General features: G+C 43.1%; 1 protein-coding gene across 2 annotated transcripts in view; it reads left to right on the plus strand.

The window, feature by feature from the left end:
• Positions 1 to 956: 956 nt before the first annotated feature.
• The window catches only part of brinp2 (bone morphogenetic protein/retinoic acid inducible neural-specific 2), a 76,811-nt gene continuing 55,361 nt past the window's right edge, over positions 957 to 22,406 (plus strand). For both annotated transcript variants that reach the window (XM_048256967.1, XM_048256976.1), the window contains exon 1: positions 957 to 1,809. The gene's annotated coding sequence lies outside the window, so the exon portion shown is untranslated. The remainder of the gene's footprint in view (positions 1,810 to 22,406) is intronic.

The following is a 22,406-nucleotide window of genomic DNA, read 5'->3' on the forward strand; positions in this document are numbered from 1 at the left end:
TCTATTGCACAAAAACACACTTCCTGCACATCTTGAAAAAAATACCTCACACTGTGAAGTATGTAAACGAAACCCACAGACCTAAAAATATGAATGCTGTGTGGGTGTACAAACAGTTCCTTTGAAATCTGTGCACTGTCAAACCACTCACTGCTTCCTCACAGATCTGCGCTTTAATCCCTCATTTGTTCGAGGGAAAACCTCTCCTCTCAAAGACACCGCTCATCCCCACATCGTCTTTTGGCAGAGCAAGAGGCTGTGAGGGAGAGAATCCATCAGCTGTCTGTGTGTACACGAGCTGTATTATGATCTGAACACACAAACACACTACACACAATCACACACACACTCTGACCCACACACACACTCACACACACAAACAAAAGAATGCAAATACAATTCCACCCCCCCATTCATTTGTGGGAAAACAAGAGGCGTAGTAATGTGCCTGGCGCATCCCCCATTAGTGAACTTCACAGTGTGGAGTGTGTGGGTTAGAGAGTGGGGGCTTGACTGCTGCCTTCAATCAGACGAGTGAAGGGGGGGCTCCAGGCTGATGAGAATCGACTGCTGAATTCATTGCATAAAGAGGAAAGAGATGCATCTCCCTCAAGAAATGAGAGACTTTGTCAGTACGAATCCAGTTTGCCAGGAGTCACAACAAATTTGAGGGAAACAAATTTGGCTAAAGCACTGGGAGAGAAGAACTTTCGCTTTCATTAGCCAGCTCGTCCCTCTAGGGCTCACACAGCCTTGTCTATTCTCCTCTTCCTCCTCCTCCTCCTCTCTCTTTCTGTCTCTCTCGCTCGCTCTCCCTCTCCCCCTGAATGCCCCTCCCTTCCTGCTCCTCCTCCCACCCATTCTCGGCCACATGCTCGTCCAATCGTTGCAGAGGAGGCGTGTCCGTGGGTCTCAGTCGGACGGAGCTTGTTGAAAAGAAAGAGATGCATTCCTGAAAGACTTGGAGTAGCTCTCCTCTGAAGGCGGCTCGCCGTGCTGGGACTTTGACAGTGAGTGATGGCTGGAGCACAGGCAGTTCCAGCCTAGTGCCTCAGTGCTCCTACATACATAGTGAGAAAGAGAGAGAGAGAGAAAGAAAGAGAAAGGGAGAGAGAGAGAAGAAAGAGTGGATGTCATCGCGTCACTGTGGCAGGTGCACGCTCTGCGTGGAGAGAGCAGTGGATTTTGAGGACGGGCTGCTGCTCTTTGGTGGATGTTAACGGCACCTCTTGCCTCTCTGCCTTCATGTGGAGCGCCTTCTCCCATCCACAGCACCTGCACAGGCACAGAGGACACCGGAGCACCTCCTTCTGAATGCTTCCTGACATTTTTTGTGTGTGTGTCTCTTCACCACGGTACTTTGAATCCTCACAATGAAAAACCCCCACTGGCTTTTGAAAGTTTAAGTCATCTCAGGTGCCTTGAGCAGTTGTTAGGCAGCTGGGTTCTCTAATCCCTCTTTTCTGTGTTTTTTTTTTTTGTTTTCTATTTTTCTTGTATCTGGAGCAAGGAGAAGGGAGTGCAGGTTGGCTCATTAGAAGACTCCCTTTCCTATACTGTTGTGTGCGACGTGTCACGACTCGGGTTACAGGCAGCAGCAGGACAATGTATGGATTACCCCTCTCGCGGCCGACCAGCTCGCCCCGGGGAAGTGGCCAGTGAGCTGGCAGGACGAGGAGGAGTCATCAGCGCTGGCGGCGTTCCATCGCTCCGGGGAAGGACTCTGTAACAAGCTCCCTGACAACACTTACAAGCTGGTCGGATACGAGCACGACAGGAGCAGGAGTGGAAGCACCCTTCGCAGGCTGGGTAAGGTTGCACGGCATGCCTCCTCCCTTCATTGAACCCTGGAGCGGGAAGGATCCTTGGTTAGTGCTTAAGTGGGGTCCTCTGTGAGTGAGGGGACTGGTGATGTGGTTCGGCAGAGAGTGATCTGGTTGCCATCAGAGCATGCCAATGCTGCAATCTTATCTTGCTCACTCTAGGTGAAAGCATCCTGCTTAGATAAGGCATTCATATTCTTGCCTGACTTTACAGTCTCCTGAAGGAGACAGAAATGGGAAGTGATAAGCTTTTTATAGCTGGTGGCATTTTATACATTTTAATCATCTGTAATTTGAGATTGGCTCTGCATGCAAACACATTCAGGCATACAGGCACACACATGCCGAGCTGATGTCTGTGCTATCGTGGGTGAACCAATCAATGATAGCCCATATTGATTCCAGAGCACCATGCTGTTGCAAGCTCATTAAGCAATATTAAATGTGCACGTAGTGAAAGAGTCGTCATTAACTATGTGCAGCCTGTAGCCTGGCGAGGTCCAAATCTCAAAAGAGGCTTTAGATCATTAAATAATTCTCACACAAAATCTGGGGCTTGCCTCTGGAGTTTTAGTTTAGTCAAAAAGAAGTACAGTTTCATACAGTATATGACAGCAAATCACTGCAAAGTGCTGAAAAAATGAGAGGGGGAATAGTGGTGGCAATCATTTGATTCTGACCAAACTTTACCTGTGGTGCAGGCCAAATGCGAGTGATTCAAGCCTCCTACTAAAAAAAAAAAAAACACCATGACAGAAAAGCAGCCTCCAGCTTCTGCTGTTCACTGGATAGCCTCCTGACTGTGAGCCTTGGATGTCTGCCTGGACAAATCCAAAGAAAAAGAAGAAAAAGAGAAAAGAGGGAACAAGCAGTGTGTAGGATGCTCTCTGTTTCCCCCCGTCCCGGCTCTCTTGTACGGGGGCTGCCTAAGTGTCTGGGATAGTCAAAGGCCACCGAAAGCTCAGCACAGTTAGAGTGGGCAAACTGGGCAGCGTGAATACGCTCTTGTTCATACATGTATATTAATCCTCTTTGCTCTCTCTCTCCCGCGGGCCGACCAAAAGACAGCATGACATTTCAATCTCACAAGGAGGCATTTAATGCCATTTTTCAGCAAATTTAAAGCAGCTTTGTTTCAAATTGAATTTGTTGTCAGAATGTGTAAGCTGTGTACAAGAAGTTCTTTTTACTGTTGTTTTTATTGTGGATAAAATGATGGCTCTCCTTTTTATCATTTCTGCCAGGTAGATTTTTACAATTGTGTCCGTACATTACACAGAATATTACAGTACATGCCTACATCAAGTACATTATCAAGTCAGACCTTCCTAGCGTCTCAATCTAGATTAGATTACCGTAGATTAGATTCAACTTTATTGTCATTGTGCAGAGTACAAGTACAAAGACAACAAAATGCACTATCTAGACAATCACAAATATAGACAAATTGTAATTAAATACAGCATTCCATGCAGCCACAAAAATATGATTTGGTCTGACTGGCAGACAGCAGAGGGAAATCAAAAAAACAAATGTTCCTTTCTTCTTCCATTACCAATCAGAGCAAAGACTTCACTTACATCCTCTGGCTCCAGCAAACCCTGAAAAGAGACGGCTTGCTCACAAGCTCTTCACTGCTCATTTTCACCTACAGAGGGAGCAGGATGCCACGCGCCGATCGCCTGCCGCTCCCACACACTCGCGCGCACACACACACACACATCACACAGCTTAGCAGTGTGTTGTTTACCAGTGCCTGATGAACATGCTGAGTTGTTTGGTCCAGGCCATCTTGTGAGAAAATGATAAGTATAGCTTCCAGGGAGTAGACAGTGTCACAGTTATCAGTTTAGGCATCGATCTGGTCATTGAACAGTTTCACCGAGGTTCATCCATTTGACCCGGCATCCAAACAGTTGATAGATTTTTCACAGTTACTGTCAGGGGAGATTTAATTCCTGTAGAAAAAGATACTGGTGGGCATAATCTTTTTTCTTATTTATTTATTTATTTGTTTTTCATTTATTTATTTGCTCTCCTCTGGTGTCATGCCAACGTGACCCAGCTAGTTGAGAGGCAGGGTGGTCATGCGTTCATGAGCCCAGAGGCCCTCACCTGCAGCCGGTGCTTGCTACCAGCCCAGAGCTATTTTGAAGTATCTGAGTGGAAAGAGATGCAGCAAATTCCATTTCCCCTGCAGGAGAGGAGAAGAGAGGAAAGAGGAGAGGAGTGGTGGTAGGCTGATGGGAGGGGAGGGGGTTTCAGTGGAAATGGAGGAGAAACGTGAATGTGCTCACCCGTGTGCTGTGTGTGTGTGTGTGTGTGTATGTGTGTTTGTTATATGTGTGTGTGTGTGTGTTTCTGTGATTGAGACACACACATTTATAAGTCCCAGGTCAGAATGAGTTATTGAGTGGCATCTTCAGCACAAAAGTATGAATGAAATATTGATCAAGCGGCGCTCTGGCATAGAAAATAGGGTGTGTGCATCAGATACTTAAAAAAAAAACAGTCTGTGCTAACAGGAGAAGAAGCACGGCGGCACAGCAAGCTGAGGCTGCAAAGATCTGATATGCCCGACTCAAGCTGCTCCTGAGAACGAGGGAACGGAACCAGAAAAAACACTCAAAAATGATATCAGCGACGCACATCAGCAAAACCACAGAGCAAGGCCATCTGGGCCGACATGATAATGCTCTCCCCATCTTCTACACGTATCATTTGCGCTCAGTGAAAGCAGAGGTCATTGATCATCTTTGTATGCAGTGAATGAATGATCGAGGTGGAGTGTGAAGCAGCACTGAATGAAATGGCCAGGGGTTTGTGCTCCAAGGTGAATCGGGAACAATGGAGGGGTGACTAAAGGGAGCCCTCGATACGAAAAGAGAAATCTATGTAATCTATGTAAGTCAAGATGGCGTCGTCTACAGTGACTAATACTGTATGTGACATAAATACATGTGAGAGCAGGGCTGAAAGCACTCTAATATAAGATGTTAATTTATGAGGCATTGGTTGTTTTTTTTTTTCTGTCTCCATTTTTTTTCTGTCCAAATTCGGCGTCAGTCTGCACTCATCAAGTTAAAAAGCATGATTTGTTTCCCTCATTTGAATGGTTAATTAGATGTAAAATTCATGAAGGAAATTACCGGGGAAATAGCCTAATAACCTCTCTCCTACCACTGTCTGGCCTGTCAACGTGTGCTCCTTTGAACTTACTCGAGCGTGTCATGTAGTGAGCACACAGGTGTCAGATGTGGTTCAACGAAGAGTATGCTGAGGTGGAATATCTTTGCATTTCTTTAACGTTTCTTTCCAAGTGGAAAAAAAGTGCATCAATAAGCATTGATGTTCGTTGCGGTTCTCTCCTATATTTTTACATTTGTGAGGAACATAAATGTTTTTTTGTTTTGTCATGTTTTTTTATTTTATTTTGTTTTGTTATGTTTTGTTTTGTTTCATTAGAATGAAAAGGGGTGTTTAATTTATTGGAACAGGAGAACATAGATGTTTTAGCATGGAAGGAATAAAATCCATACTGTGACTAATATAAAAACGGGGGTTCACAACTAGACTTCGTGTGACAGTCAAAATAATCGTGAGAGTAATCAACTGAAATGATTTAACAGGAGCAATTTCTCATCCAGCCATAATACCGAGCAAAGTGACACAATTAAGGCTTTATGTTGGTTATCATTTAGTATATTAAGTTGTACATTAGATAAGCTCTACTAGTCCACAATCTAATTTAAAATGTGCGTCAGGGTGGGTGGGGGTGGTAGTCCTGTACCTGTAACAGAGGGGAAATCTATTACAAATGAACAGCATAAATCCCTTTCCCAGCAAAGATGAATGCCCTGCAATGAAGTGGCAGATCATTAAGGAGATATCTCACTGCATGGGATTGCTTTAATAAAGTGGCTGGGTGTTTACGATCAAGCAGAACAACGTGACCCTTTTAGTGGAGGACTAACAGAAGATGAATGACTAAAAGTTAAACTAAATGTATAGCTCAAAGTGTGCTGTATGTATGTGAACTTCTCAATCATGCAAAATAAAAACAAATAGTCTTTATTTAAAAAAAGAAGAATTTACCGTCAGGCAAAACAAAACTAGTCCACCTGAGTCTCACCTTGTGCATAATGCATACTGTAGCAGATGACCACATGTCATGTCGAATAAAGTCATGATGTTGTACAACTGGAGAGTAAACATCCTCCCCAAAAACACTTCTGTCTCCGAGGGCCCTGCAAAGGAAAGGAGAAACAAATGATTTATTTGACAGAAAGTCAGAGATCAAAGAAGCCGTGCCACTGGGGCACTCCGAGCTCCACCGGCAGCCGGGCACACAGGAGGCCTCCACCAATCAACCCAAACAGCAGGGCCCTCACTCCCGCTCTTTAATTGGGCTCTCTGTGCACCGGACAGACAGACAGACAGACAGAGGGCCTGTACCGCTGGCTGACCGCTAGCGGAGGAGCGCCGTGGCAAATGGGCTTGGTGTCCGGAGACACTCGTACAAACAGCAGAGTGTGTCCAGTGGCAGGCTGTACCTTTCATGCCTGCAGGCATGACAGCAGGATCTCTGGACAGGGCATGGTCGCTGACATTCCTACAGACAAACTGACATGCAGCCACTATCACACACACACACACACACTCTCTCTCTCTCTCTCTCTCTCTCTCTCTCTCTCATACACACACATACAGGGTGATAGGTCTTTATTTGAATGATGCATGATGAGGCCGATAACAGATGAAAATTCACTGCTGTCGGAGTGAAACATGGACGTGATTCTACGGTGTCATCTACCTATGTGGTGATGGATGAATAGATATGGCTCAGGATGTGGCTATCTATTACTCAGTGACTTGGTGAGACGACAGGGGATCTGGTTAGAGCAGAGCTCCAACCTCCAGAGACATGGGGCCGTTATTGTATTCCCCCTCTCATGAGCCACCCCTATCCCCTTTCCCTCCCTTCTCCTACCCAGGCCTATAGGGCACCAAGATGGAGAAGACTGGTTATCCCACTCCATGGCATTTCACTTTGGGCACAATGACCTTTTCATCTGGTACAGTGACGCAGATAACCTATTGATCATCATACTCCATCTACCAATCGCTCTGAGGGAGAGAGAGAGAGAGAGAGAGGTTGAGGGTGCAAGATCACTGATAGGTTTGAGAGATAAGAGTTCTGAATTGAGTTCCATGTCAGGGAGGATTACAGTGACATAGTGGAAGAAGGCACTGTGCAGACTTGCCCCTGGTGAACATGTGCTGTGGGCCCAATCTTAAGGTGTAGGCACCTGTGATATTGTGTGAGACTTGGAGACCGAAATTTTAAAAATAATGAAAGAAAAGGGCTCTTTTGGGATGTTATCCTAAAATGACTGCAAGTTCCAGCATGAAAGATATAATACACTCAGATTCCCTAATGCTGGGTGTTTTATAAAACAGTATAAAACTTCCAGTTGAAAAATGTCTGCTCACAATCTCACAATCTGTCTCAATAATCAGTGAATATAGGGGGTGATGATATGCATGCACTAGCATTGTGCATTTCTTCAAACCTGAATGCTTCAGAGAGGCAGGAGAAAACATTTCACCCACATCAGCGCACCATTGTTTGTGTGTGTGTGAGGGGAGTGAAGCTCTTCTTACACCAAAATGAGTCTCTAATGAAAGATATCCACACCATAACAAACACTATTGAATATGTGACCTATATCAGGATAATAATCCCCTATTTCATTGGAAATTGCATGTTTTGAAACAAAACAGCCAAACAAATAGACTCCCTCCCTTCTGCCCCCCCCACCCCCACAAATAAATCTGTGTGCATGAATAAATAGATGGATCTGCACTTCCTTGGCCAGAACAAATAAGGGATGCTGCTAGACAGGTGGTGGAATATAATTGACAGCCAAGTGCAGATTTCTCCCCGTCCTAATTGGTTGCATGTTGTTGGTCAGCAATGTTTTCCTTTCCTGAATGGCAAGCCCAGAGTGGTCACAGAGACTGGATAATGCCTCGCTTTTGCTTATTTATAGATTAGTTGTGAGGGGGGAATTTCTCCAAATATATTTTTTGTTAGAAGACGTTCCTCACCCAAATGGTCCACTCAGTGTCATTATGTCATCAGCCAACGAATGGTATTACTCATCAATTATGCTACTGGAGGTAAACAGAATTCAAATAGGCTACTTGAATGAATTCACTTTTTTTGTCAATGTCAAAAACAAAATAAAATATTTTCATTATCTGGCACCTGTCAGCAAGCATTGATATTGAAGAAACATATAAAATTTCTACTGATGAAAATCCTCCTCTTGAAGCCAAAGTCTCTCGTTGTGGCCATGCTTTAGAATTCTACTTGACTAAAAGAACACAGTCTGTGACTGCCGTCAGGCTTTCTTCTCAGGTACTTTGCCTATAATTGCAATAGAGCTTTGTAAATGGAGACTAATTGAAAAGTTTTCATTACGTGTGTATATGGGCACAAATCTCTGACAAACAGATGAAGCCCCTTTTTAATGGTAATGCAATTCACCAAAGCATTGCATGTATTTTTCCATTTCTGTTCAGAAAACGGCCATTCTCTCTTTATGTTGCGCTAAATAAAACATTGCCTGTCCTGTTTGGTCTGCCTATATTGTGCGAGACCAAGAGATACAGTAGAGGCAGGTTTTTCATCATTGCTCTCCTCTCTCCTCTGTCCTCCCTGGCAGAAATGTTGCATTCACCTCGGCCCTCATTATATCCCTGTGTGCTCTGGCTTGCTTGCTCGGGAGTTCACATTTGGATTAGGGAGATGGTCATCTCCATTTCTGTCTTATCTACCGCACCCCCACCCCACCCCTCCTGAAACAAGGCTGGCTGCCAGACCATGTGATGCTTGTGAGATTACTGACAGCCAGGTATGGAAATCCTTGGCTGATTAGATGCCCTTCAGTTCAAAGATCTGCCTTGGCCTGGAGGATTAAACGAATTCTCATACAGTTGTTACCCGCCAGCAGTACAGTCACAGAGGAGCCCCTTCAGTGTCCTGCCTTCTCGGCCTCTGCTCAGACTGCTGCACTCCTATATGTAATTATGGACATTAAGGCGTTTTTTAAGGCCTCCCTCATCTCTATGGCTAATGGAAAATGACTCACAGCATCCTGTGCTTAAATACTGCAAACGGGATGTGAAAGACTGCAGATAATCTCTGTTGGTCTTGCTCATTCATGCTTGGCCTACCTATGGTAATGGCCACCAATATTGATATGTGGCAGTCGGTGGTATTCATTCATCCACTGAAAAGGCCCATACATGGATTTATTCCCATCTCTGAAGGAGACTCTAATAGTCAATGATACCTGGTGACACAAGACAAGAAAACTAGACCCTTGAGAAAGCACGAGGATGGCAGAGAAGTGACAGAGTGCTTTAAACGTCTAAATATAGGACCCCTGTCCTCTCACATATTTCATGCGAACAGCAAGAGAGTAGCAGCCGAAGAGGGAACTGAGTCATCCGGCAGGAGTCTGGCTCAATGCTTCTTTTTTTTTAAACCCCCCCCTCCTTTTTTTATTCTATCAAAGGGGTTCATAAGCGATGTGCGCTGTCTCCACATCTTCCCCATTTCCCCCCCGTGAGGTGCTTGGCTAAATGACTCATGGCTGCCGCGCCTTGCCGTATCTACACGCGTAAATCAGCCTCGGCAGGATTAAGCGGAATGTGAGCAAGATTAAATGGCTTTGGCAACTCACTTCCCATACATCTTCATAGAATTCACATGGCACTGCTGTTTAGCTCTGTCTAGTGACCACTACACACACACACACACACACACACACACACACCACAACACACGCCACAACACACACCACAACACACACACACACATACACCATTAAGTACCACAGCCTGGGGGTCGATATCTAGCCTGCTGGCTCTTAAGTTGGCCATAATCCTCCCTATCATACATATCATTATTTTTCAAAACGTTCTGTGTGCACCTTTATCATTACCCTACTAAAGGTTTTGTAATGACCATGCCCCAAGTAATTGCAAATAGCCACATTCGCTGAATCCAGCACAATCAACTTCCAAAGGACAAAGTCCACAATAGATGAATAGTGAAAGATTCACAAACAAAAGAAGACACACAATATATGGAAATGCTGACAATTCATCTGTGTCTCTTTGTTGGGATTTGAATCATAAATTAATCTTTGGGGTTGCTCTTTCAAAATCTCCTTGAAAAAAAAAAAAACGAGCACACAGAATAGAATAAAACAGAAGCCCTTTCAAATAAGTAACGCTCCTGTTGTTCGATAACTCCACGCTGGGAAGATGAACGACAACATTGTGAATTTTTAAACACTGGATTTTGAAAGGTCACACCATTGTGTGAAATTAGCCAAGAGGAAAAGGTCAGAGAGATCATACTTTTTCTCCGGGCAAGCGCATGCATAATAGCGCCTGTTTCTCTTATTAATGTAGGTAATAACAGGAAATGCCGCCGCTTTGTTCTCTACGTTGTACAGGAGCAGATGGAGGAGGTAGGCTTTTGTCCAGGAAGACTGACGCGAGTCAACTCGGATTTTCAGATGCAGTGTGCTAACAATGACAAAAGCTGATTTGAACTGTTCTAGCATTTTCTAACCTGGCTCCCTAGCAAACGAAAGAGATGTTTGTTCACCACCGTAGACTACAAACAAACTGTTGAGAGGAAGTTTGAGTACACTTGTGTCAAAATGCTTATGCACTCAAAATGTTTTTGTATGGGTTTGTGAGGCATTGTTCTAAATCCAATGTAAAACTTCTGGTCTGACATAAAGAGTAAATGAGGATATGTAGATTGAGGAGCATCACTGAGTTTGGCTATTGCGCATAATGATAGCCTTGGAGAGGACGATAAAAGCCTTGTAACAACATCTTTGATGTTTAGCATAGATAGCCTGTGCATCATCAACTCCCTGTGTTTTGAATGCCTGACCAAACAAAGGCACTCTATCAAAGCAGTCTGTTTCACCATTCACCAACACTGTGCACCAATCATGATAATGATAGCACACAGTATTATAGCACAATCTTCTTGAGCACAGAAAACAATGAGATGACATTTCAAATCCTGCACCAAAAACAGAGCTAATGGATTCTCAACTGATACGGAACAGTACTTTCCCTCTGACTGAAACAAAGGGAAGACGACTGTTGCTCTCCAGCATCTAACACACACACACACACACACAATGTCAGAGAGCAGAAGAGAGAATGCTGGTAAGAGGTCTATGTTGCACCTGTCTGGCTATAGGGCTGGAGGGGCAAGAGGGAGAGAATGGTGGAGGCCTATGTTGAACCTGGCTATAGGGCTGGAGGGGCAAGAGGGAGATGGATGCAGTGGCCCAGCAGTGTGAGGTATAGACTTTTCAATCACTCTGCAGCAACACTGTCAACAGCATCGCCTCCTCTTCTCCTCTTCCTCCTCTTCAGTCCCCCCCTCCCCACACACACACACACCAATATTATTGAAGGTCCTTACTTTAGTTAGCATTTAATGGCTGTAAATTCACTGGCCTACTTCAAGGACACTGGGGAGGTGGTTGCCAAACAATGATTTATGTTTGGGTTGTCTTCCTCATAGAACTTAGCACCCCGATCAAAATCATCAAGAATTTGATTGTGAATCCAAAACGAACTTTTTGAAATCACTTTGGAACGTTTTTCTAATGTAGAGTACTTAGCAGCTGCCAGACTTGGCCTCATATTTACTCTGGCATACTAAATGCCATAAAGTTGTCCTACCATCCTTATGGCTGTGTGGGCATGAGCATTGACGTGTGTGTTTTGGAGGCAATCCACCAAGTGTGAACTCAGACACACAGACACACAGCTCAGACACACTGAACACGTGCCATGGAATGGAAATAGTCTTCCATAAAAAAAAAACATAACAATGCTTTGACATTACAGCATGGTTTAATGTGTTTTCCCCTCATAATTACATAACTGGAGGTAACTGAGTTCATCTAAGATTTAATAAATGTCACAAAACATTACATTAACAAAAAAAAGCAGCTTTTTAATCCTTGGCAGAGTCATACCATGAGCCCACACACCAGACACACACACACTTTTCTGAAATGAAAATTCTAAAAATCATCATTTTAGAAAATCCATGCCTGATTAGCCTGATGCTAGTGTAAAATGGCATGCTCCAAAGATAACACTATGTACTTTTCATGAAATTGTTTAGTCACGTTCAGTGGAAGAGAAATTATGCAATAACTGAGTCATCTCTCAGCTTCTTCATGGGTGGAAGTGTACGTCCAGGTGCTATATTCATCTATAAAGGTCTGCCATTAAAGCTTCTCTAAAAGCACTATGAATAATTCATCAGTATGATTGAAATCCTTTTATGGTTGTAATTGTAGCTTTGCTTTATTTTCGATTGTTTTTTTATTATTATTATTATTTTATCTAAAAAATTTTGAACCATCAGCAATGTGGAGACATTACTAAATTACTCTGACATGATAGCCCCAATATATCAAGATAACATCAAAAAGTAAGAATAATGCGCAGAACAGAATAAAAATGTTACACTATTATCTTTGATGTCACAGGAGAACAGTATTGACTTTCACAAAGTTGCAAATCAGGGGCTATTTCAGCCTACTGGGCTGTGTCAGCAAATCACCCTTGAAAATATCCTATAATGACTGCGGTGGGCAATTGCCCACCTTTATGCCGAGCCAAAATCAACTATCATTGGTGTCTTGACACTTTAGTCCTTAGTGCTACTCAGCAGCGATTGAATAATTACTCTGACTTCCCATCCTGTGCGGAAGTCAGCTCATCAAATACACATACAACTTAGCATGCAGTAATTGGAAGAGGTCATTATTGCTGTAAATGAGAATGAATGAGAGAAGACCTTTCACTTCGAAAAATAGTGTCCATCGTTCACCTACTTTTGTAACGAGAATCTCTCTCTCTCTTTCTCTGAGTCTCACATCAACATTTTCTGGGCCCCTTTTTTGTAAAACATTTTATTTTTGGTTGCCTGTGAGGAGTAGAGGGGTTTCGTTGTCAAGTGAACTAGGTCACTGCATTACACCACAGATGCGTGCTTCAGTTCCATGGCCATTGAAATGGATGGGCTGTCATTAGGCACATTATGTACACATGGGAGGGCACTCGCTGTCAGATCTCACTTTGCTTCCTTGACAGGAAGTTTGTAAATCAAGGCCTCGGCTGAACTTGCAAAAGGCAAAAGAAGGTCAAAACCGCCTGTGGACAGACCCTCTTTTTGCATACAGAGAGTCTGCTGCATTTCTTTTATCGCTAATGCTTCTCATATATCTTTTTTGTCAGTATAGAATTTCTGTGTAGAATGTAATATAAAAAATACTTTTAATCTCATTCCATAGCCTGTGGGCTTAATATACTGAGGGAGGGATGAACACTGTCAATATGCAAAATGAACTGGCCATCGTTATCTGACACATGATGCAGGAAGTGTCACGACAGAGCAGAAAATATTCCATCCGTCTTTTCAACAGACAGCCACCCTTAGAGCAGCCATTGTGGTCACCTCATAAGCAGTGCCCACAAAAGGGTGCCTTCTGTGATAGAAGGTGCGCCTGAGCTGGAAAGAACAAAAAGAGATCTGTTGATTCTGCTGGCTGTCAGAAAAGCTGGGTGGGTGTATGCAGGAGTAGGACAGAGTGGGAGAGAGAGAGAGAGAAGAGGAGGAGGAGAAGAAGAAGAAGAAGAAGAAGAAGTCAGAGGGTCCTATTTTGATGGCAAAAAAAGTCAGCAAAAAAACAACCTATTCTGCCCAGGCACGTTGTCTAAACTCAGTAGCACTCCCACGAAAAAATAAACGAGGCCTTGGTTCTTATACTGATGAATTTATTTTTTCTCTTTAATGCACTTTCAATGCACCGTCTAACTGTTTAACAACAGCAGGACAACAAAAACATACATTCTTCAGACACAAACTCCATGCAAATTAGATACATAACACAACAATGTTCAAGCAAACCTGTCTGGCTACACACAACCGAGATGTGAAAAGACCATATGGAAAGCCTAGAATCTTCTTAAACATGAGCATGTAACTTAACATAGAAACGTTAAATACACTGAACATCGTGGGTATGCCGATATGACTGCGAGTCACCATCTTAAATGTCTCTTTGGCAAGCGAGTTGCACTACACTTACAAATGTCAATATGAAACATGATGTCACTTGATTCACATTGATACAGTCAAAAATCAATATTCATGAAAATTAAGCAAATAATGTAAACTATTACAGTATTACAAAACATATCAACAATGACAAATTAATTGTGGATGTGGATTTTAATTTTATTAAGGCATGGTGACATATTCTCCTTCAGCAGGGGATACTCGAATACTCAAATCACAAATCACCACTGCCATTTCTAGACTGCCTAAAAATTGTATCTTTCCTTTATTGCAAGAGTGCACCTTAACAGGCTTAAGTCTGGGGCTCTGTAAGCACTGACTGCCCCAGATAGCCTGCTGTTTGTTTCCAGAATAATTCCAAGTAACAAGCCATGTCAAGGATAAGATTTCAGTTTAATTAGCATGGAACCAGAATTCCCTGAGACTAACCTTAATATGCTGTTGTAGTAAAAGCTTAACATCATTATTTGTTATTACGACACCGTATGTAGTTTATCTTATTGAGGAAAGGAGCGAACGTAACCAAATAAGAAAACCTGGGTTTCCATCCAAATACTTTTATGTCCATACAAAATACAAAGCTGCTATGACCCCCTCCACATTTTTGTCTTAGTATATAGCTCTGAAGCGGCAAACTCCATTAAGTGCATTTAAATCATTAAATTGAATATAACTGTTTGGACATTTTAGATTCCAGGCCTAAATGAATTCTCTTGAAATAGGCTATATTGATCTCGACAAACATAATGTAAGCTGGTCATGGAATCTAAGTGAGCAAAACACTCTTTTTTATGGGCTCCAAATCCCATACTCTGATTACAGTTACAACAACTGTTGGAAGGGATGTGGAAGGAACATTTACAACAGGTCTAGCTGTCTAGATATAATGAATTTAATTGTTTAGAACAACAGAGGAGGCACTGCAGTCCCTGTAAAATCACTACTGGTCAGCACTGTCCACACCCCCTGATTACACTGTCATTACACACTATAATCTGAGATTTCACAAATGTAATAGTCTGAGATTTGTCATTCAATTTTGTGACATTGCTATTGGTCAGCTTAAACTGAACCTTTCACCAATTAACTATAGACTGGTACTGCCCACTTAATGCCTTTCTGGCTCACTGTGCAGGATGTCAGTCTTTCTGCAACAGTGTGCATGTGCTGCTGTTTCCCCTGGCTGTCAACCGTCAAAATAGAATCAGCACTGTGCAGTGTAGTAAATTGGAGGCTGTGTTTGGGCTTTGGCTGATCACTGAACTATAAGCAGAAAAAGATAGACAAAAAAACACTCATACAGTCTCTCTCTGCAGCCCCCACCCCCACCCTCAACACACATAAACACTCAAACACACACACACACACACACACATACACGAACGTGCACAAACACACAAATGAGTGCATTCGCACAACCACACAGAAGACATTTTTTGGAAGCTTGTTTTTTTTATATACAGCCACAGCCTCTGGGGGAAATACATGGCTTAAGGAGAGCAATGGAAATGGAGTTGGCATAGCAGCATTGGCCACGCGTTCCCTAGGTTAGCGGTGTGTCGGCTGAGCTCCCCATGGAGAGGAGTAGGGTCTGCCTGTGCACTCGACTTCATACTCATGTATTCCACAGCTTTAAAAAGGTGACATGGCCTTTTAATGATGGAGAAAGGGTTTTGCACATCACATGGAAAATCACAGATATTTTGTTTTTCAGTTTCAAAAAATAAAAAAATAAAGAAGCACTCATATAAATGCATTCGCACTCATCGCACGCATGCCCACACACACACGCACACACACACACACACACACGCACACACACGGCAACAACAGCCCAAAGCAAGCAAAGAAAACCGAATGAGGATGACACGTCTGCTGTAGTCTCAAACTAGGAAACAAACAAAGAAACAAAGGCCGAAGATGGCAGTCCTTGCGCTCTTTTTTTTGCTGCCCGTCTGTGGTGCACTGCATGGTGATGTATGTTTGCCGACGTGTTCCTCGTGCCACCTCTAAAGTCACAAGCGGTCATGGCACAGTGGCGGTGGTGACAGTAACCGGTGCGGTGCTCCGTGAAGCATACTGCGGAGCTTTTCCTCCATTAGTGTTCATTGACCCTGATGGAATGATCCCAGCACAACAGCGGAGGCATTTATCTGTAAACTCACGGCCGGCCCGCGTGCTGCTCCCTGGTCCACTTGTTACGCCGGGCGGCTGAGAATCACCACAACCGCTTCACACTGCAGCCCGGGATAATGATTTCCTGCACCGCTACAGCCATTCGTATGTGTTGGGGGCCACAAAGTCAAATGTGCCCAGTCTTCTGGAAAAACAAATGAACACAATCTCTTCTCTCCCCCTCTCTCCCTCTCTCTCGCTCACACATTCTATTTCTCTTCTCACTCTCTCTCCCTGACATTCTCTCTCTTTCTTTCTCTCTCTCTCTCTCCAGCTCTCTCCCTCCATCACTATTTGTCTTTTCAAAGATCTCTGTTCCTCGGATGCCTGCTAACAAGTAACTGCCATTTGTCAGAGCCCATTTAGAGCAGCGTGATGATTCTGACAGACAAGCTCTCAAGCCAGGAGTCCAGGACAACAGCCTGGCCCTCCATTTCCATACAGTGCCGCGGTCGTGGAGCACTTCAGGAGTGATGGGGTTAAGACGCCCTCCTTTTTCCCCACCAATGGCTTGAGATGCCCAGGAGGAATTGGTTATAGAAGCATCACCTACCCATCACAGAGCCGAGGCAGCAGCCTTCCAGAGGATTCAGACTGCAGTTGCCAGGTTCTGCCCTCCAGGAGGGCTCAGCTTGCGCTCTACAGTACAGAGAGTGTGCCAGGGCGTGTTGTACCAGCGAGTCCTGCTCCAGCCAAAAAATATCAGATTTCCACCATGATCAAAGCTGGTCAAACCTCAGAACCCCACCTCCACACCGCATACATACATACATCCATACATCCAATCCTTCTCCACAGCACAACACCACGACCAGTATCATACCCAGCTCTTGTCCTTTTCATCACTCTATTATCCATCTGTCCTGTGTGGACTCTGGCTAGTGATTACTCATCTGCCATACATTAAGAATAGCCTACTATACAGAAACACAGGCTAACTGAAGTGGTTTGAGGCATCCTTTAGTGAGACATTGTGTCATTTAATTGCCCCACCTTCTCACTTGCATTATAAACATAAAATATGTAACCCATAACATATTCATTTAAATGACAGGCAAAGTGCAAGTCTAACTAAAGCTAATTTAATAACTGAGCAAAATCTATTTGTTGCTTTAATACCATAAGGAAGATCCTAGGCACATACACTGGTGGGTCAGCACATTACCCCGACACACCACACAATATCTACAGGTCATGCATAAAACACTTTTCTCACTGACTAATAACTTTGCACTTGGCTCATGATTTAAATTAGTGGCCATCATGTTTTGATGCTTTCAAAACTCAGATTTTAGCAAAACCGTAATTGGAAGCGTGCTGAGCCAACACATTCCCAACCAATCTGTGCAGAACGCTTAATAATTGCAGATAACGATCTGTGGGTCGACTGTCAAAGCCCAGGCAGCATGGACAAGATCTGTCCAGTCATCAGGGCTGGAGTGGACGATATGGCGTATGGGCTTATAGGGCTCGCACAACATCCACTCTGCCGCCTCTCCCTCCCTCTCAGTAAGCTGCCCCGATGTGATGTGAGCTCTCTCGCTGCCGCAGCATGATGAGCAAGCGAGAAGACAGTGAAATGTCTGAGTCAAAACTCTTCGGGAAGTGAACTTCACAAATGCCAGGCCCCACAAAGCACATTAGCGCAGGTGAAACAGCAGCAGCAGCTGATCCAAGTAGACGACAAAGCCGGGAAATGTCTTGTGCATCTCCTCAAGGATGACTATGTAGGATGGCGGCGCGAACAGGTCAGGGCTAATGTGTTTTGATTATCACTTGAAATTACCCTTCCTTATTTTGTTTTTGTCCAGTGACGTACCCTGCAAGGCTTGGTTCATTTATTTGTGTATCAGTATAATCTCTCTGTTTAAAATACAATGTGGACATTAGCATTGTATCAAATGTGCTGCACGGTCATTTCCAGCACAGATCTGAACACTCCACCCAGGATGGCAGGTATGATATGTGAGGAAAGTAAAGAGCAGAGTACGTCTGCCTTGATAGCCTCTTCACGCATCACTGCCGTTATCGACACCCCTTCATAGGGGTCAGGCGTCAAGCTATGACCTTCATCATAGTTAATTAACTATCTCACCAAACACTTTAGTCTCTATTGTGCTGCCGCTTTTTAACGTCTCCATGGTGCCATTGTGAGTTATTGTTTACCTGACGCACTACTGCAGCACACTTCCTCCTACCATTTTAAGACACCATTTGAAGTGCACTTGTTATGTAAATGAGAAAGTAGATGTAATTGGATGTACAATAACATTGGCAGGACCAACAAACAAAAACTGTCAGTCAGATGCAACAATCCCAGTGGATTTCCTTTTCTTGCGAATGTCATGCAGCTTTTCTAAAATTAATCGCTGGGTGATTAATTTTTTCGCAGTATTATCATCTCAGCTTTCCATAATTATTGTGTCTTCTCAGACACTCTTTTTCTCTGAAAATCACATTTCATGTACAGACTTGTGTGGGGGATAAAATCAAAACAACTGAGAAAATGCTCAAGTGCTAGGACAAAAAGACAGCTCATTCTGGGCCCCTTGTGAAATATGACTGACTCGTCCTGTGAAATGAGTTGGATGGCAGGCAATGGTGACCTTCATGCTAACCTCAGTGTTAGTAAGAAGAGAGCCTAATCAATGCATTTAGTTGTGGGAACATTCACTTGTATCTATGTAGTCTATGTCTTCTGTGACCCTCTGTAGATATGACAAGTAGGGGCACAAGTCATCTTTTAATGTTCTTATTTAGTTGCAGGTTTGCTGGCTTGGTTACTTGTTATTTCACATTTTTCTTATGTGTATTTGCATGTTCACTAAAGAGGCCGAGCACCACAGAGTTACAGTCTAAGTGGTTATGTAACACACACAGTGTAGTTTTGGGCAATAATAGTAACGTGCAGCGTACGTCGCCGGAGTTCTAAGCCTACACCTTGCCATTATTTCCATCGAACAGGTCACCTCGTCGGCCGTTATCCCTTACATGCTGTAAGGCTGACTGCAGCACTATGCTCCACGTTGGATCACTCTGCTTATACAGAGCGCTCACACAGTTTGTGTGTTGCTTGGCAACAGTTAGTGCTGTTAAATTACAACTATTTTAAATGACAACTTTTATACAGTAGCCGGGAGCTTCCAAATCTTAAGGTACCGTTATACATTAGGATTGGGTTGATACATACAGAAAGAGTTTTAAGTCATTTTAAGTCAGTTTTGGAAATTGAGCTGGTGTTATTATTCCTACTACTATGTTGCTCACTGCAGTGATGGTGCTCTCCTGATCTCCTGGACCCAGAATGTGGAGCAAAGATTTTATCTTTGGCTGTAGAATCTAGGTTACCCTAGAAGGAGATAGAATTTATACACACATTGTGCATTTCTGATCAACCACTGCAAAGCATTTACATGTTGTGAGAGGAATAATTCTCTGAGCGTGTATTGACATAAATGCATCATCTCTGAACCAGAAGAAAAAATAACATCTGCATGGGTAATGGGTTCCCTCGATAAAAACACTAAATAAATAAGGTGGATTACAGTAGATGTTGGTACCCTCATACAATGAGATAGAACTGACAGAGTTAGGAATATTTAAAAGTGAAAATAAGTACAGGTAAAAATATAGCTGCTAGTGGCGATGAAGGGCCCAAACACCTTCAGTTCCATAACCTGTGACATTTCATCAACCAACAGTACACTTACATGTATTGTGTGTGTCAAATTTCATAGGTTTTAGAAATTGGAAGCTTTCTAGGTTACTGATGGTTCCGCTGTAAGACTTTTCACATGCTAATGACATTTCACACATAGACTTTTCACATGCTAATAACATTGAAGGTGCTCTAAGGTCTGAGAGCCAGATGTACGTACATTTGTGAACGTAGCGTTATCAGCGCCATGGACAAACCGCAGATAGCGAACGCTGTCAGACCCAAGTTTACGTCGTATTTATCAAACTTTCAATTCATAGTATAATCTGCGCCTTTCTCTGCCTTTCTCCGCCCCCTACCGCAATTTACGAACGTCCACAACTGAACGGCAGAGCCTACAGTACATACAAGCGCAGTTGAATGAAGTTAACTGATGACATCATTAAAAAGAATAAAACGTTTAGCGATCATGAAATAATACCATATATGATAAGATGTCAACAAGCAGGGAGTTAATAAAGATCAGTAGTTCTACTCAAACTACTTCTGCATGTAGGCTATAGAAGATTGGTCAAATCTGGCAAGTAGGAAAGTTTAAGTGGATGAAGTGAAAATGAAAGTAAGACATTCGAAAGGCCAACGAAAGTTAAGGTTGCTTTTGATATAGTACAAAGACACAAAACTGGTGCTCTAAATAGCGATTCTGTTGTCTTTGAAAGGTTCCCTTATTGAAGCATTGAACTGCAATTTGGATTAACACCTGCTTTTACAAGGCGGAAGTTTTTAGGCGCAGAATAGACGTGCGCTTTCACAAGCAGTTTTTGTACAGCACGGAATACATAATTAGGTGCTCTTTACGCTTCCCCTCCCATCTCTTTACGCTAAACTCCCACTTTCCCCTGGATCCTCCCATGAACGCATATGCATGACACAGAAAAGCGCAATTTGCCATTTTCAGCTCCCGCGAGAGGCAGTCTGCGCTTTGACCTCAATGCGACCTGTTTGTACATACCTCGCAATGTTTTTACACGCACATTGCGAAATAAATACGCCTAAAGTGGACGCAAAAGCATTAGTACATCTGGCCTGAGTGCTCCAAGCGATGTTGGGTAACGTCACTTCTGTTGACGTTCAAACCAAACAGAAAGCTAGCTCGTCCCTCCCTCTTATACAACTGATTGCACATCTCGTTGGTGATTAGCTGGAACAGTTTATTTTGTTTCATGGTCCAGGCTGGACCAGGCTGTTTTTGTTGCCATTTTTGGAGCCTGGGCTGTCCACAGAGACACTTTTTACAATGTACAGCCAGTGGATGGTGAGGAGATGTTTGCTGTATGTGCCAAGAATTTTTTTAGCTTAGAAACCATGTAACATCGCTTTGAGTACCTTCAAGATAAATGCATACATAATTCTGTGTAGTTTAAACATCATGCATAACTACCACACCTCTGCTGTGTGTTCACATTACTACATTTGACATGTTTAGAATTTAGATATGTTATTGTACATCATAGACAACATAACATACAACATACAGCCCTGTTTCTGTGTATAGTTACTGTGCATGTTTGTAGTAAGAAAAAGGCCTCCTCTGATATGTCACAAAGCTCTGTCAATCAAATATTAAATACTATCAGGTCTACTTAACTCTCTTATGTTCAGCTGTCATTTTTTTGCAAGTCATCATGTCATTGTAACGGTTTACGCCCAGAAGCTGGTGGATGCATGTGTACGACATACGCGGAGTTAGTGGGGGGGCCTGGTGGAAACGGGTAATTGCATTGTTTCAAAAATTAGTGAAATATGTCTGGCATGACCAGATATTTTAAAAATAATTGAAGTAACACAAAACAACAATATAAGGAACGGGCTGCGGTTGATGATGGGAGCAGCCAGGTTTTCTTCTTTTGTGGTCCTTCACACAAAATAAAAAGCGACATTACGGCCAACCTGACGAGGCATGCAGGATGCAAAAAAACTAAATTACTGTTGCACTAGTATGGACATCTTGCCGTGCCAACGTTGCAATAAAGGTTGCCTAAATGCCATGTATATAAATGCCCTGTCAGCTTTACTAATTGATTTTGCGTTGTGTGTAGATTTGGACTTTTTATTCCACTTTGTTTAAACAGCGAAGTGGCGAAGCCTTGACCTGTTTGGAACTGGCTGGTGAATGTGACGCGCGTAGGCCTGGCTAGATACACCATGACCCTTTTCGTGCATCTAGGCCTACTGATCGCTGTGGATTACTTTTTTTCGTGTCATTGGATTACAGCAAAATATGAAAATGTTTTCTTCACATGTCTTAACGTAATGGCGTGATTGCGCTTCGTTTCTGTGTTTGGAGAGGCATCAGACTGTAGGTGAACACTTCCTTTTGATTCTTGGAGTTATGATTTAGGTCTGCCCTGCACTCAATAGCCTACAGTTTGGAGTTTACTTACTTTGCCTTTGTAGAATCGAATTTGAGTTTTCAATGACTCATTCTCCTTAAGCTAAGCATACATGAACCGATGCATCTTGTTATTTAAAACTCCAC

Source organism: Alosa alosa, chromosome 1 (genome assembly GCF_017589495.1).
Source record: "Alosa alosa isolate M-15738 ecotype Scorff River chromosome 1, AALO_Geno_1.1, whole genome shotgun sequence".
Taxonomy (NCBI): Eukaryota; Metazoa; Chordata; class Actinopteri; order Clupeiformes; family Clupeidae; genus Alosa; species Alosa alosa.